The sequence below is a fragment of the Dermacentor silvarum genome, chromosome 4 (assembly GCF_013339745.2).
Source record: "Dermacentor silvarum isolate Dsil-2018 chromosome 4, BIME_Dsil_1.4, whole genome shotgun sequence".
Lineage (NCBI taxonomy): Eukaryota > Metazoa > Arthropoda > Arachnida > Ixodida > Ixodidae > Dermacentor > Dermacentor silvarum.
The window spans coordinates 185,247,745-185,261,077 of record NC_051157.2 but is presented as its reverse complement, the minus strand read 5'-3'; the positions used below and the strand labels follow the sequence as shown (position 1 = coordinate 185,261,077).

At 47.1% G+C, this 13,333-nt stretch overlaps 1 long non-coding RNA gene across 1 annotated transcript; it reads right to left on the bottom strand.

Moving 5' to 3' along the window:
- Nucleotides 1–2,662: 2,662 nt before the first annotated feature.
- LOC119450850 (uncharacterized) lies at nt 2,663–8,738 on the bottom strand. Its single transcript, XR_005191525.2, has 3 exons — nt 8,687–8,738; nt 2,729–3,916; nt 2,663–2,695 (listed from the first exon to the last, which is right to left on the bottom strand). It is a non-coding gene; the product is annotated as an uncharacterized LOC119450850 (long non-coding RNA).
- Between the last annotated feature and the right edge of the window lie 4,595 nt (nt 8,739–13,333).

Sequence of the window (13,333 nt, the reverse complement as noted above, 5' to 3'; positions counted from 1 at the left end):
AAGATGGGCGAAATTATTCCAACAGGCACAGAAGCTGTGAACGCTGGACCGGCGTAAGGTTTCCATCGATGGAGGAGCAAAATACATCTTCGAGCGATGAATCCGACTTTGTAACAGCACTGAGCGTACAGGAGCTGGGCCAGTGCGTGTCATTGGGTGCGTCGACAACTTGTGCGTCTTCGAGGGGTTCCACTCTGCCGAGACATTCCCCTCGCAGCAATGTGACAGTATATGGGGATGCATTGCTAACAAAAATAGCGCTGTCACCGTGAGTGATTTGCACTGTCGCAAAGGGCACCAGCAATCCTTTCTTAGTGCGAACGCGGTCAGAAGGCGAAAGGAGTCCAATTGTGTCGCAGAGACCGTCGCAGTACAGACACAGCTGCTGACGCGTTCGTAGGCACTTGGATATCGTCTGTGACGAGTATCTTGTTCGAAAGCGATGGTCTGTCGGCCGGCGTCATCTCTGAGAACGGCGAAAGTTCTATTTCGGCGGGTGGGCAATGAATGACGGCGTTGTGGCGGGAGAGAAAATCCTATCCCAGGATGATGTCGTGCGAGCATGCAGGAATGATGACGAATTCGACGGCATACATGGCGTCCCGAATGATGACGCGAGCTGTGCATACTGCTGTTGGGTGAATACTTTGGGCGCTAGCCGTACGGAGGGATAGCCCCGAAAGTTGCGTTGTCACTTTTCGTAGAAAACGGCTAAGTTTGCCGTCCATAACGGATACGGCGGCTCCAGTGTCTCCAGGGCAGATGCGCGAACACCGTCTACAAACACATCTGTTATGTTCGATGGTCTCTGCTGAGGGAATTCACAGTTCGATAGCGTCGCAACCCTTGCCTCGTGGACTGCGACGACTAGTTTTCTCGATCTCGTGCGACCTGACGTGGTCGCATCGACGACAGTGAACGACGTCGTGGAGACGGCGAACGGCGTGTAGAAGTAGCTGGGCGTAACGTCGGTGACACAGGCGGCGGTGTTTCGTAATTAGGGCGGCTGGATTGGCTCATGACGGGTGATGCGACTCGAGGCGACTGCACGCGATTGCAAAAACGTGCAACGTGCCGGCGTAACCACACGCAAAGCATATCGGACGGTTGTCGGAAGTGCGTTAACGGTTTGCCGGAGAGGGTCCCACCCATGGCTCAGGACGCGATGGCCGTAGCGGCTGCTGATAAGGCTGCATGGTGGGCTGTAGTCGGAGCTTAGTGACATCGGCGTGGGCAGACGGCACAACCGCTTCGAACGACTGAGGTCCAGCGACGGCTTCGGCGTAACTAAACGGAGCAGCCGCAGAGATTGGTTGGGCTGGCCTGGTGACAACTTGAGCGTAGCTAAGTGGCGCCGGTGCCGGAGGGCGCTGGTGATATTCGGGCATGACTTCGGCGATTTCCTGTTCAATCACTCGGCTGTGGGGAGGCGGGAGTGTGGTTGATGGCTGTTCCACAGGCTGCGGGTGAGCAGAGGCCAGCAGAGAGAGCTGGCGTGCAATTTCTTCGCGCACAAATGTCTTCATTTCTGCCACCAAGGTGGTGTGGTCAGACACGGTTGACAAGCCAGCGAGATCTGCGTCCCGTGCTGGCGGCCGACGGGTCAACGACAGCTGCCGGCGTAGCTCCTCATAACTCTGGCACAGCGATATTATCTCTGTTGGGTACACTCACGCGCTCGTAGATAGCGAGCCAGTCCTCCACGTCGGTGCCATCCGCGCCAGTCAAAATAGGTGGGTCGCGTTGACGAGGGACACCGGGACATGAGGGTGGTGCGGGAGGAGGTGTTTGCTGGGAGGCGTCTTGGGGCATGCTAGATGGTAGTGCACGGAATCGAAGCTCCAGGGGCATCGAAGGGGTTTCGGAGCGGTTGTGAGGGTACAGCACCATCCACCAATTTATAAGGATGTTTATTGGACGGCACTAGAAGCAGCGCAAGGGCGACTGTCCAAAAAGCGCAGCGCAGCACAAAAAGTGCAGACTGTCCAATGGTGCTCAGCACGAGCGGCGCTCGAGAGCCGAAGAAAACGAACCACTAGAAGGTACCGGAGAAGGAGACCCACTTCAAGGCGCTGGAGCAGACGACCCAATTCAGGGTTACAACGCTTCGCTACAATTTATATATATATATATATATATATATATATATATATATATATATATACAGTTGAACCCAGATACTTTGAATCTAAAGGGGATCACAAAAATCTTCGATATATAGGTAATTCGATATATTCAACAAGCATTTTGTATAGACATTTTCAAAGGGATTTTACAGCTGTTCCGTCACACAGTTAGTTATATGTGGGTTCGATATATCCGGGATCAACTTATGTATATGTATAATGTATAATTATATCTGAAGCGTTTTGAACATCACAGTTCATTTTATGTTGAATTTCGCTCGTACAATCCGGGACCTCACCTCACCAGAAACGGTTCACAAGCCAGCGAGATCTGCGTCCCGTGCTGGCGGCCGACGGGTCAACGACCGCGGCCGACGGGTCAACGACCGCTGCCGGCGTAGCTCCTCATAACTATGGCACAGCGATATTATCTCTGTTGGGTACACTCACGCGCTCGTAGATAGCGAGCCAGTCCTCCACGTCGGTGCCATCCGCGCCAGTCAAAATAGGTGGGTCGCGTTGACCCACCTATTTGACTTTCATGCATAGTGGTCAGTACAGGTGACTACCTTTCGTGCATGGTGGTCAGTACAGGTGACTACCATAAGAGCTATCGCAATGCCGCGTCAAGATGATCCACAACGTATATTTGCCAATACAGCCAGTAGGATATATTCCTGCGCTGTGTTACATCCGAAAAAGGTTCATTCTAAGTTTACGTGCCTTTGCGCCAGTAGTAATTTTCAGGGCACAGCACGGGAAACGTCAAGCTGGTTATAAGGCTGTTGCTTGACAATAAAAAAGGCTCCCTAGACAACTAGGGCCATTTGCGTTGTTTCCGAGAAGACTAACGGGAAAAAGTGAACACTTTTTTCTTGGCTAAACACTGCAAATAAAAATTGAAATGTTGGTCAGCAGCGCTGGCCTCCAGGCGTGAAAGAGTTAAAACATCTGGCAGTTCGCGAGCACTCGTGTTGTCATATCACCAGCTCTGAGAATTTGCCAGTATCCTTTATTACACTCATTTTGTGACAAATATATTTATATTCGAGTCTGAGATCTCGGAGATGAAACTAAATTTTCGACTACTTAACAGAGCACGCATCTTGCTCTCAGTGAAAGATGACGATATTTATTTGAAACACGCTTTACAAGCTCTGTTCCTGAGAGATACGCGACTCTTTCTGTACTAAGAATCGCAGTTCTGTACGGACATAACACGGTTTATCACATCTATGCGTACTTATTTCAGAAGCACTGTGTTCATCGTAACCAGATTTCTTTTCATGAGTCCCAGGTGTTGGACAAGCGGTCATTGCTGGTGGCAAATTTACCTCTTGAAATGTTCGCTAACCTCCGCTTTGCTCGGTTGTGTCTTAATTATGCCGTCTGTCATTACTTGGTGCAGCCGGCCGCGCATTTCATCTTTCGTTCATTTAAAACATATTACACATGCCTCCGTTTTTCTGTGCAGAAACATCGGGTAGAGCAGAGGAAGCAATAATCAAAATCTGCCAAAATCTCGTCCACCTCCCCTGCCATGGTCTCGGCCACGGTTACGTCCAGAGCCACGGTCGCGACCGAATGTATGGTCACGATCACGTCCATCGTGAAATCTACGGTCGTCACCACGTCCGCGTGAGCCGCGGTAGCCTCGGTCACGGCCCAAACCACGTTGATCACCAAGCCGACGTTCCTCAACATTTTCGAACTGTGCCATGGCAATGGCAAGGATCATTGCCAGGACGAGAAGTCCAACAAGGATCTTCTTGGTGCCGATCATGTTTGATCTGAAATATGGACGAAAGACAAAGAAAACATTGTAAGTCCTGAATATGCGCTATCATTGCTGTATCTTTGACGTCTTAAACCTGAGTGCTTGAAACAACTTATTTCTAAACAATATTCATGAGCTGTACTTGAAAATTACTGTTACTATTGTAAACAAAGGAGTTATCTCAAATGATGCTACACATCATGGGGCCCGAGAACCTGTGAACTATCACAACACAAACACCGACCTCGGTGTCCACTGACAAGAGTGACATCACAAATGTGCGGCCATCATTGTACGACATGTGCGTACTCGAAGAGACGCTGAAGCGCAAATCGTAAAGGCATCCTCCTAACCGGTCGTCAACTCTACTATACAAGCACGTCTCATAAAGTGAAGCCGCACTTGAATACAGGCGTGAGCGAGAACAGTCAACCAGCTGATATATAGGTAATGAAGCTGTACAGTCTATAATCTTGATACGGTTGCCTCTCTTTTATATGCTTTTGGCGGAAAGGCAGACTCGGATTGCTCAACTGGCTACAGTTACCGTAAAGGTAGTGCCTCACCTGGCTACAATTCACAATATCTCATGGAAGTAGACCGCCTAGAAACGTAGGGTGCACAGTATATCACGCCGATATCTACGCCGCTTCTCTGCTTGCTTGAAGGTACGAAATGAAAGATTCAGCGCAACATACACGAAAATGTAAAGGACAACGTTTTGTTGTCCACACCTTAAGGCACGCCAAAAGTAGGCAGCCGCACGAAAAGCGCTTAACCTCGCCTAAAGTTTATTAGGATGCCACAACATGCATGTGTAGACGTAAGGAACTTGCACAGGCTAGACTACGCATAAGCTCAAAGAAGCAACATATTCATCTTACCATCCGCCTATGCAACCTAACCACGGGAACGTTTCTACATCCTCTCGATCACTGCTATACAGACCTGTCACTGACGAGATCTTGTCATTCGTTTTGACATAAAATGCTGCCATTAATTTTCACGCAAGCATGTGTCGACTCCACCAGTCTTGGGATACTAGATAGCAAAGGGTCACAGGCGCCGGACGGATAGCTGTACATGGATTCGGCCTGTTTGCACGATAGAGACCCTTCCTTATGCTAGCGGAATTACGTAGACTACGTCACTGGGGCACGTGACGTAAGGACTGGCATGCTTGATCCCAAAAAGAGACCTCTTTAGTGGCCCTGAAATAATGTTACGCTAAATGAAAATCGGGGTAGCTTGCATTAGTGGCGCAAGACTAAAGACACAGTGGAGCTGATCGGTTCCTAGCTGGCCATGGCTATAGGAAGTGATGTTAAGTTACACGAGGTAATTCCAAGTGATACTACATTATACGAAGTGTATAAGCATTGCCTCGGGGTCCGTGGCATCGGGGAACGCCTCGCGAAGCACTTGCAGTCCGAGCACATATATGGGAAATGGGGCGAAAGCTATGCACAGTGTACGGGCGGCGCGCAGCAGACAAAACGCCGGGATTACGTCACGGCGTATGCGCAGTAGCACGCCGCTGGTAGGAGCTTGACCGAGCCGCCGCCAAAGGCGCCTGCTACAGTCACGGGCACCGCGAGCGTTCGGCGCTAGTGCAGGGAAACGGAGAAGCGTGGATGGCGTCGGCAGCACCTCTGCGCGTTGCCTCGTTGGTGCTGCTACAATTTGTTTCTCTATCTCTCTCCCGAGCATAGCGCAAGACGCTCCGCGAGGTGGTTGCTAGGCAGCGCAGTGGCAGGCAGCTGTGGGTCGCTGGTTGCCATGGCTACGGTGCGGCTGGCTTTTCGCGAAACACGCACGTTTTACGGCTGGTTTAAACAGCTTCGCTGTTAAAATAGTGTTGCGCAGCTACAAACAAATCTCTAGAAAGAGTGCGGCGATTTGGTTTTATCGCTGGGTGTTAAGGTGACTGTAATGTTCATTTCCCGCTTATGGGCGGTGTGGTCTGCGGACTTTCCCTACGCCTTTATAAGTGTGTTGTGAGCTCCAAGTTAACGTTACTAGCGATTTGACGCATGTCTTGTGTATGCCTTCTTTATTCTTGCCATAACAGATTTGCGCACGTTGAAACCTGCCAGTGTGAAATAGCCCATAAAGAAGCTCTTTCATATGTCGTTTTTTTAAAGTGCTTTTCTACTTAAAAAAAGCGTACAATGGTATTTTTTATTGTTCTGAAAGCGTTATTTACAATAGAAGCATAGATCAAATAAAAAGCCTGCTAAATATCTGGGCCACCTTCATATAACACGCTATTGAAATATTATTGAAATACGTTTGGCAAACAGAATACAAAGCGTCAACTATAAAATGTGCACCGCTAAGACACATGCCTCGACACATGGCACGAAGAGCGCGCCCACAACGGCGAATCGCTGAGGTTCTAGTATGTGCCTTAAGTTAACTTGACTTCAAAGCGAAGCTTTCTCTGCAAACCCTCACGGACTGCCCTGACTGTGGCTTCTGGGTGCTGCTGGGGCCATATTCTGTAATGGTTCGCTTTAGAACCATTTCGCTCAGGTTGTTACGTCACTCGGAGAAAGAGTGCAACGTCAACGTGGCGCCGCGAAGGAGACCAGTCAACGAGTGGCGATCTGCCGGTAGTTAACGCCGTCATTCTTGTTTGTACTTTGGTGAGGATATAGTAACTGAACGATGTTGCTAGTTCGATAAAAAATGTTGATTTCTATAAAATACTTGCACTTTTATTTTCCAGTAATAGCTGTGAGCTTGCGGCATGGACAACGGCTGGTGGTGTAAGTTTATATTGCTTTGTTTTATTTATTTATTTATTTTTGTCGCTCGGTAGTGCACCATACGTTAAGCAATAAATGCGGTTCTCTGTCGGTGTAGGCCGCGGCTCTAATTAGATTCCGTTTCACCGGGGATCAGCTTCTTAAGGCGGATTATTGTTGCGGCGAGAGTTCGGTCCACACATCCCACCGCTTCGGGAATCTTGCCGCGCTCAAGAAAGCGGACGCTGCTGCAATACAGACTCAGGAAAATGGAACTACGGTAAATCTCTCTCTTACCCATAGTGAAATCCGCTTGTTGCTAGGACAGATATCCTGTCGACTTAGCACAAACGCCTGCTTTTATCAGAAATCATAATGCTCAGAGTTATTCTTTATAGATGCTAACATTAAAATGTCCATCCGCCAAAGTTAAGCGACAATTAAAGATTTGTAACTTTATTGCAGCGACTGCGGCTTCGGACAGTATTCACACGTCACTTTTTACGCAGGATTCAACGCGCAATTGTTGCTAATCCACATGCAATGCCATTGTAGCCAGGCTGATGAAGACGTACAGCACCTCCTTCTCCAGTGCCCGAGATAGGATATCGCGAGGCGGACACTAAAGCTCGATTTATAGTTGGTAGACCGCAGACCATTTACTCTGAAAAAAAAATACCTGGACCATGTCCTGCAATAGAGCTACACAAAAAGGCACTTGTGGCTTTTAAAAACTTTTTGACAAACACAAATACATTGAGTTATCACTAAATGCATCGTGGTTGACCCCACTATTACATTTTCTTAGAATACCAGGGATTGTATAGTATCTTGTGTGTGTGTAGCTCACGTCTGGAGTTATGTTTTCATGTCTTGCTGTGAACATTGAACTGACCTTATATGCGTGTTTTCAGACTCTTTTGTGGACTTCCACTCGTTTAAGGAACTGTGTATGTCTTTTAGTGTCCTTTGTACTTTCTTTTGTGGTTATAACTTTCAAAATGTGAGTACTATTTGACTGTCACCTGTGCATATAACCTTCTGCGAAAAGGAGTAGCCGGTGTAAATAATGGCGCCAACATCTCGTTTCAGTTCTTATTAATGTGTGAACAACTACACTAATTTTATGAATTTCGCAATCGGTTGGTTGCGCCTTGCAGAAATATAAAGGACCGGTTGAGTATATTTGCTGTTTAGAGTGGCTTGAGAATTCATCGAATAAGATTTATCTCACAGCTCCATATGTTTGATCGGATCTGCAAAGGCAAACACAAGTTGTAGTGCAGCAATGTTCTGTGATCACAAGCGTATGCGTGTCACAAGACACTGATCGTCCTTATCAGCTAAGCATTCCATGAAGCAAAGAAGCTTGTTCTGCTTCTTTTTTACGGTGCAGATAAATTAAGCGGAACTACCTTAAATTCTCGCTGATATAGCAGCTAAGGGAGGCAAACGGTTTTGCCATTCACTAGCCAGCGTTGTGTACTCACGCTCCATTTGAATTTTAAGTGTTATTCCTACTCATAGCTCTTTTGTTCTGTTTACTGTTATTTGGGTTTCTGTTACTCCGATATACAATACTTTCGGCCTTCATGACCGCGCTACAAAATAGCAAGATGTGATTCTCCCTAGAAGGTCCGTAAAGGATTCAAATTCAGCCCAAATAACACCTGTACTGCGATTTTTGTTCACATCTATATCTGTCGCAACGTGTGAATTGAATAGCATGAAGACTACCTAACATCGGGAACTGTTCTCAAGTCTTCACCCTTGCACATGTACACAAACCGTAGCGAGAGCGTCACTCAACTCGAAATACTCTACGGAACAAATCATTACAGCTGATCAATTATTTAATCTACAAATCTTAATTGCGTCCAAGTGTAAATGAGTATCATAGCTAAGTTTAAAAATTTTTATACGGTCATTGCTTCTGCGAGCAATTTACACTTTCTGCGCAACAAATAGGTCGAATAGTGCAAGGTATAAAATGACCGCACAATCCAATATGATGGTCCATCGGTATAGCTTACCGAACAATGTCGTCGTCCGCGAGAACAAAGCGATCTGCGCCGCCCACTCAAGTTTATATACAAATTAGAAAGTGCGTCGTGCGTGACGTATTTCTTCAAGGTTAATTGCCATTACCGATTCTGCGCTCGCTGCGCAAGCTGCCAAAACCAATCCTGCACGCGAAACACGCGCACCATGTTTATCTGCATCCTCTTCTCTGTTGTTATCATCGCACGAGAGCAAATCCTGCCCTTCAAGCACTCTTTCGCAATCTGCGCGCTTTGGTGACTAACAATCGGTTTCATTTCCTCAGTACAGTAAGCTACAATAAGCCGCAACAAGGTTTATCAGGCTCTATCTTAGAGGCGCAATGTAGCCGCCGTGCTAATAAGACGCCCCATTCTAGTTTGTAGGTCAGCACACGGGGAAGAAGTCGCTCTTTTCCGGACATGTGCAAGACCAAAGTGAATAATTTTTGTGGTGGCAACACACTTTTCGACACGTGCACGAACGACGGACGAGACAAACACGAATGCCAAAGAAGCGATAGAGATTTCAGTAGCGATAGAGATGGCGGGACGGAAGGACACGTTTTATCTGTTGCCTTTGGACGCTTTCTTTTTTCAAAGATGGATAGAAGATTTCCACGAATCTGATTCTGGCACAGTCAAACGCGGTCTGCTACTTAGTTCCGTTTCTTGTTTTTCTGGGTCTCTTGTATTTAACCCTTTCAGACGCCAAATAAATTTGTTGAATGAAAACTTACTTTCACCGCATTTTTCGCATATTAAAAATCATAAAAATCATACAGCTGCAGAGTAGATTAAGAATTTTCAATTTTTTTGTGAGTTATGTCAAGTTTACAGAATATAGACTTCGTGCGAAAGCTCACTACAGACCATTACATATAAGAACAACTATTTCATGTCTAGCAGGCTTGAGAAGCACCTATCTAGACATTTCAAAATTATGCTTGCTGAAACACACTGAAAAACCATGGAAGGAGTGAACCCACTACATACAACGACATATTCGCACCGAGCAAGTGCACACAACCGTCTATCTTCCCAAACGTTATACTAGAACATTTTGAGCCTGTTATTCAAACTTGCAACAAGATTGCAATCAGAATAGTTTCAAGATGCATGCGACACATATTCAATACCATTACTCTCGTCAATGCTTTTTCTGTTGACACATTGTCTTGGCGTACACAAATCTGTACACGGCGTCTAAAAGGGTTAAGTCGTTTGTTGCTTTAAGACATGGCTGCATAACTCAAAACTAGCAAAGTCACCAACCAACTTCTCTGGGAGCCACACAGGCCGCATTATGGCAAAAAATGTTGCGTGTTTTGTTGGCATAAAAGCAGTCTGTCTTTGGCGTCATCGCACTAGATGCTGTCCTGCGTACGTTTTGTAATGCCATGCAGGTCGTTAAAGAGAGACGGTGCTTCTTGTTGAGAGCCGTAAAGCAGAATGTACTCGTATGTTCAGACTTACAGGTGCTTATCAAGAAACACGCCATATTCACGGCGTTAGCTGCGTTCGCGTTTTTTTTTTATCGAGACTCTCATGAAACCTAATAAGGTGCTGCTATCCGTGCGTGCAAACGCTGCGGGTCTATCACCTATAGCTGCAATGCGGAGAAGCAGTCTTGCTTCCTCGATTCTGATTCCATCCGACGTTGCCTAGAAAAATTATGATGATGATGGTGTTCCTGTTTTTGGTGCGTAAAGACACTGTGCGGCCTTCGTAAGGCGCCAGCAGCGGGTTGACAACCATTGCCGCAAACGGCAGCACTAACTGAGCACTGGAATGTGATGCAGATGACAGGTCGAAAGCGCACATGACGGTTGTGCGATTTCGCACTGTGGTTTTAAAGACTTGATGAACCAGAAAACGTATTTTCGTGCGTATGCTCCTGAGAAAAGTCGCCGCTTGTAAGAGGCATGTCACCTTCATGGCATCTAAAATCCCTATATAAGAAAAGTACCGCCATCTACTCTTTCCTTCCCCGCCTCCTCTCCTAAAGCGCTTGCTTTTTTCTGAACTTTTTGCTTGCGAAAGCCGAGTCGATGGTGGCGCACCTAGAAAGTCTACGTTGAAGCTTTCAGGCCCGGCCTCGGCCGGGCTCGACTGGCGCGCGTGCTCGCTTCTTACGGCCTTCTCACCCGTCGGGGAAACAATGGGAGAGTTTCTCAGCACGTTTCGCCACCTGACGGCGGTAGGGGCGCTGCGACCAGCACCCTCCTAAAGCCCCTTGATGTTAGAAAGTAGCGACACTCTCCCCCGCGCGCGCGCTTTCCTTCTCAATTCTCCTCGGATTTCTCCCCCTCACCGGGCCGGCGCGGCGCTGAACCCTCCAGTGGCTCACTGCAGCCGCATTAGAATAAATGCGCGCGCTTGTTTATTCGGCCCTTCGAAGCGTTGTATGGGAATTTATTCCTTGTGAAACTGTCATGACGAAAGTACGTTTCCGATAGAACGTCGTGACATTTTTTTTAGGACGCTTCGATAAATACAAGCGGAAGCGCTCCGAAAAAATGAGTACCAAGCAGTGGCTGAGCTGTTTACCTCTACATCGCCACTTGGGTTGTCCGTAACGCGGAGGTGTATTGGGTGCATACAATATAAGCAGCGTTGAGTATAAACGAGAATTGGTTCACAATCTTCGCTCTTAAAAGGCTCAGAGAAGGTAACCAAGAAGAAATGGGACAGTTTACTTAAAGTGAATTCGCCAAAATGAGTGGGCCAAAAGCCTTTGTACCAATGCCACTGTGCAAAATACGTGCTGTGTTTGCGAAACAGCCAACATAAAACTTACACACGCGCCTGTGTATTCCGTCACTATGAAACGACGAGAAATTACATTCCATCACCCCTGGGAGTAACCTAAGTCTCTCTCAAGAAAAAAAAAGGCTGATTGCTTACACGGAAACTGCTAAGACTGGCACTTGATAATTAACTTACAGACTTCAAGATGTCAAGTTTATCGAATTGAGGGAGATTATCAGAAGCGCGTGGCTTGTACTTAATGAGCATGCGCGAATAATACATAATACATAATACCACTTATCTACCTATATATTGCGGTTCATGCCTTCGCAACATAAAGAACGTAAAGAAAAAAAATGCTCACAGTATTGAAACTTTGCAAAGATACAATAACCACGCAATAAGAGTAAAATAGTTCCTTGGCTTCACAAGTATCAGGCGCAAGGATCACACGCGCACACACATACATGCACACACATACACGCACACACGCTCGCACATACACAAACACGCACACACACACGCACACAACTACAAAATATGAGTTACAGGCATTAACTCACAAATTACATACATTTGAAAACTAACGCATGCGCGAAAACACAAAAAGCTTTGTCACGGCTCGAAGAGTCAACGAAAATTTCAGCCGACTCACTCAAAAAAAACTATATGCACAGTTATCGGTGCTCTGTATTGAACTGAACGAAGAGTCCGGCTATGCGAAGAGCATTAAAATCGCCATGCAACTTCATCCACAAATATGAGGAAAGCTGCAACATTCACCTCGTAAAGAACGGCGTGCTTAGAAGGGGCGAAATCCCTTCTCCCGATGTTATGGAGCCACTGCTTCCGACGCACGACATTCCGTTCACCTCGGGGGATGTAAAATAAGGCTTGCCCTTTCTCTGGCCTGCTGCTGCATTGAAACGCGCAGCAGCAAGGCATTTTCACGGAGAACGAATCTCAGATTCCTACAAAAGGATGGAAAAACTTGGGAAACACACGTTCGGAGCGGCAGGGCGACCACCAGTTGGACTGCGCATGGCGGGCGGGAGAAACTAAAGGCGCGCGAAAGCAAGTTTCGTGCCGTTTTTGTGACGTCAGGGTCACCTGACGGGGTAGTCTCGCGCGCCGCAGCCATTCAGCGTGGCGGATGCGCTGCCTCCGCGAAAGAGGGGGAGAAAAAGAGGAGGTTGACCGCGTCGGCGAGGGTGTTGCGGCGTAGGTCAAAGCGTGTCGCTACTTTCTAACATCAAGGGGCTTTACACCCTCCCCTGCTCCGCGTACATGCGCTTGCCTTCGCGCTCGCACGATCGTTTTCCCGCGCATTTTATTCGGTGCTCTGTCAGTGTTGTTCAGTATGCAGTAATTTGTGGGCTCCTGAAGACGGTCGTACAGCCTTTAGTATGCGCTGCCACAGCCAAGACTTGGCGCCGTTCATTGCACATCATTATATAACTGCTGTGTGATGGTGTATTGCTGTCTTCCGTATTGCAAGTCCCGTTTTGGGAAAACACCCGGTGTTTCTTTTCACCAGTTCCCAAGCAATGAGTTTCTAGCCCGAGTTTCTAGCGCTTTTGGACAAGATAGCATCAACTAATAAAGGGGAATTATAAGATGGACAAAATCGTAGCCTTCTCCTCCGGAAAGCTACTCGGAAAATACATATTTTCACTATAACTCCTTTTTCCTCACGCAGCAACTCTTTTAAGTATACTTTTTTTTCCGCGCACAATAGTGGACTGGAACCAGCTAAAAAATGACGTCGTCTCTGCGCCAACATTAACTTCTTTTTTATCGTGTTTACAGTGGCATTGTTTTGTTTGTGCTATGTATGCAGTGACAGTGCTTTACTTCTTTAGTGTAACGTTGCGTGTGCCCAATCTGTAC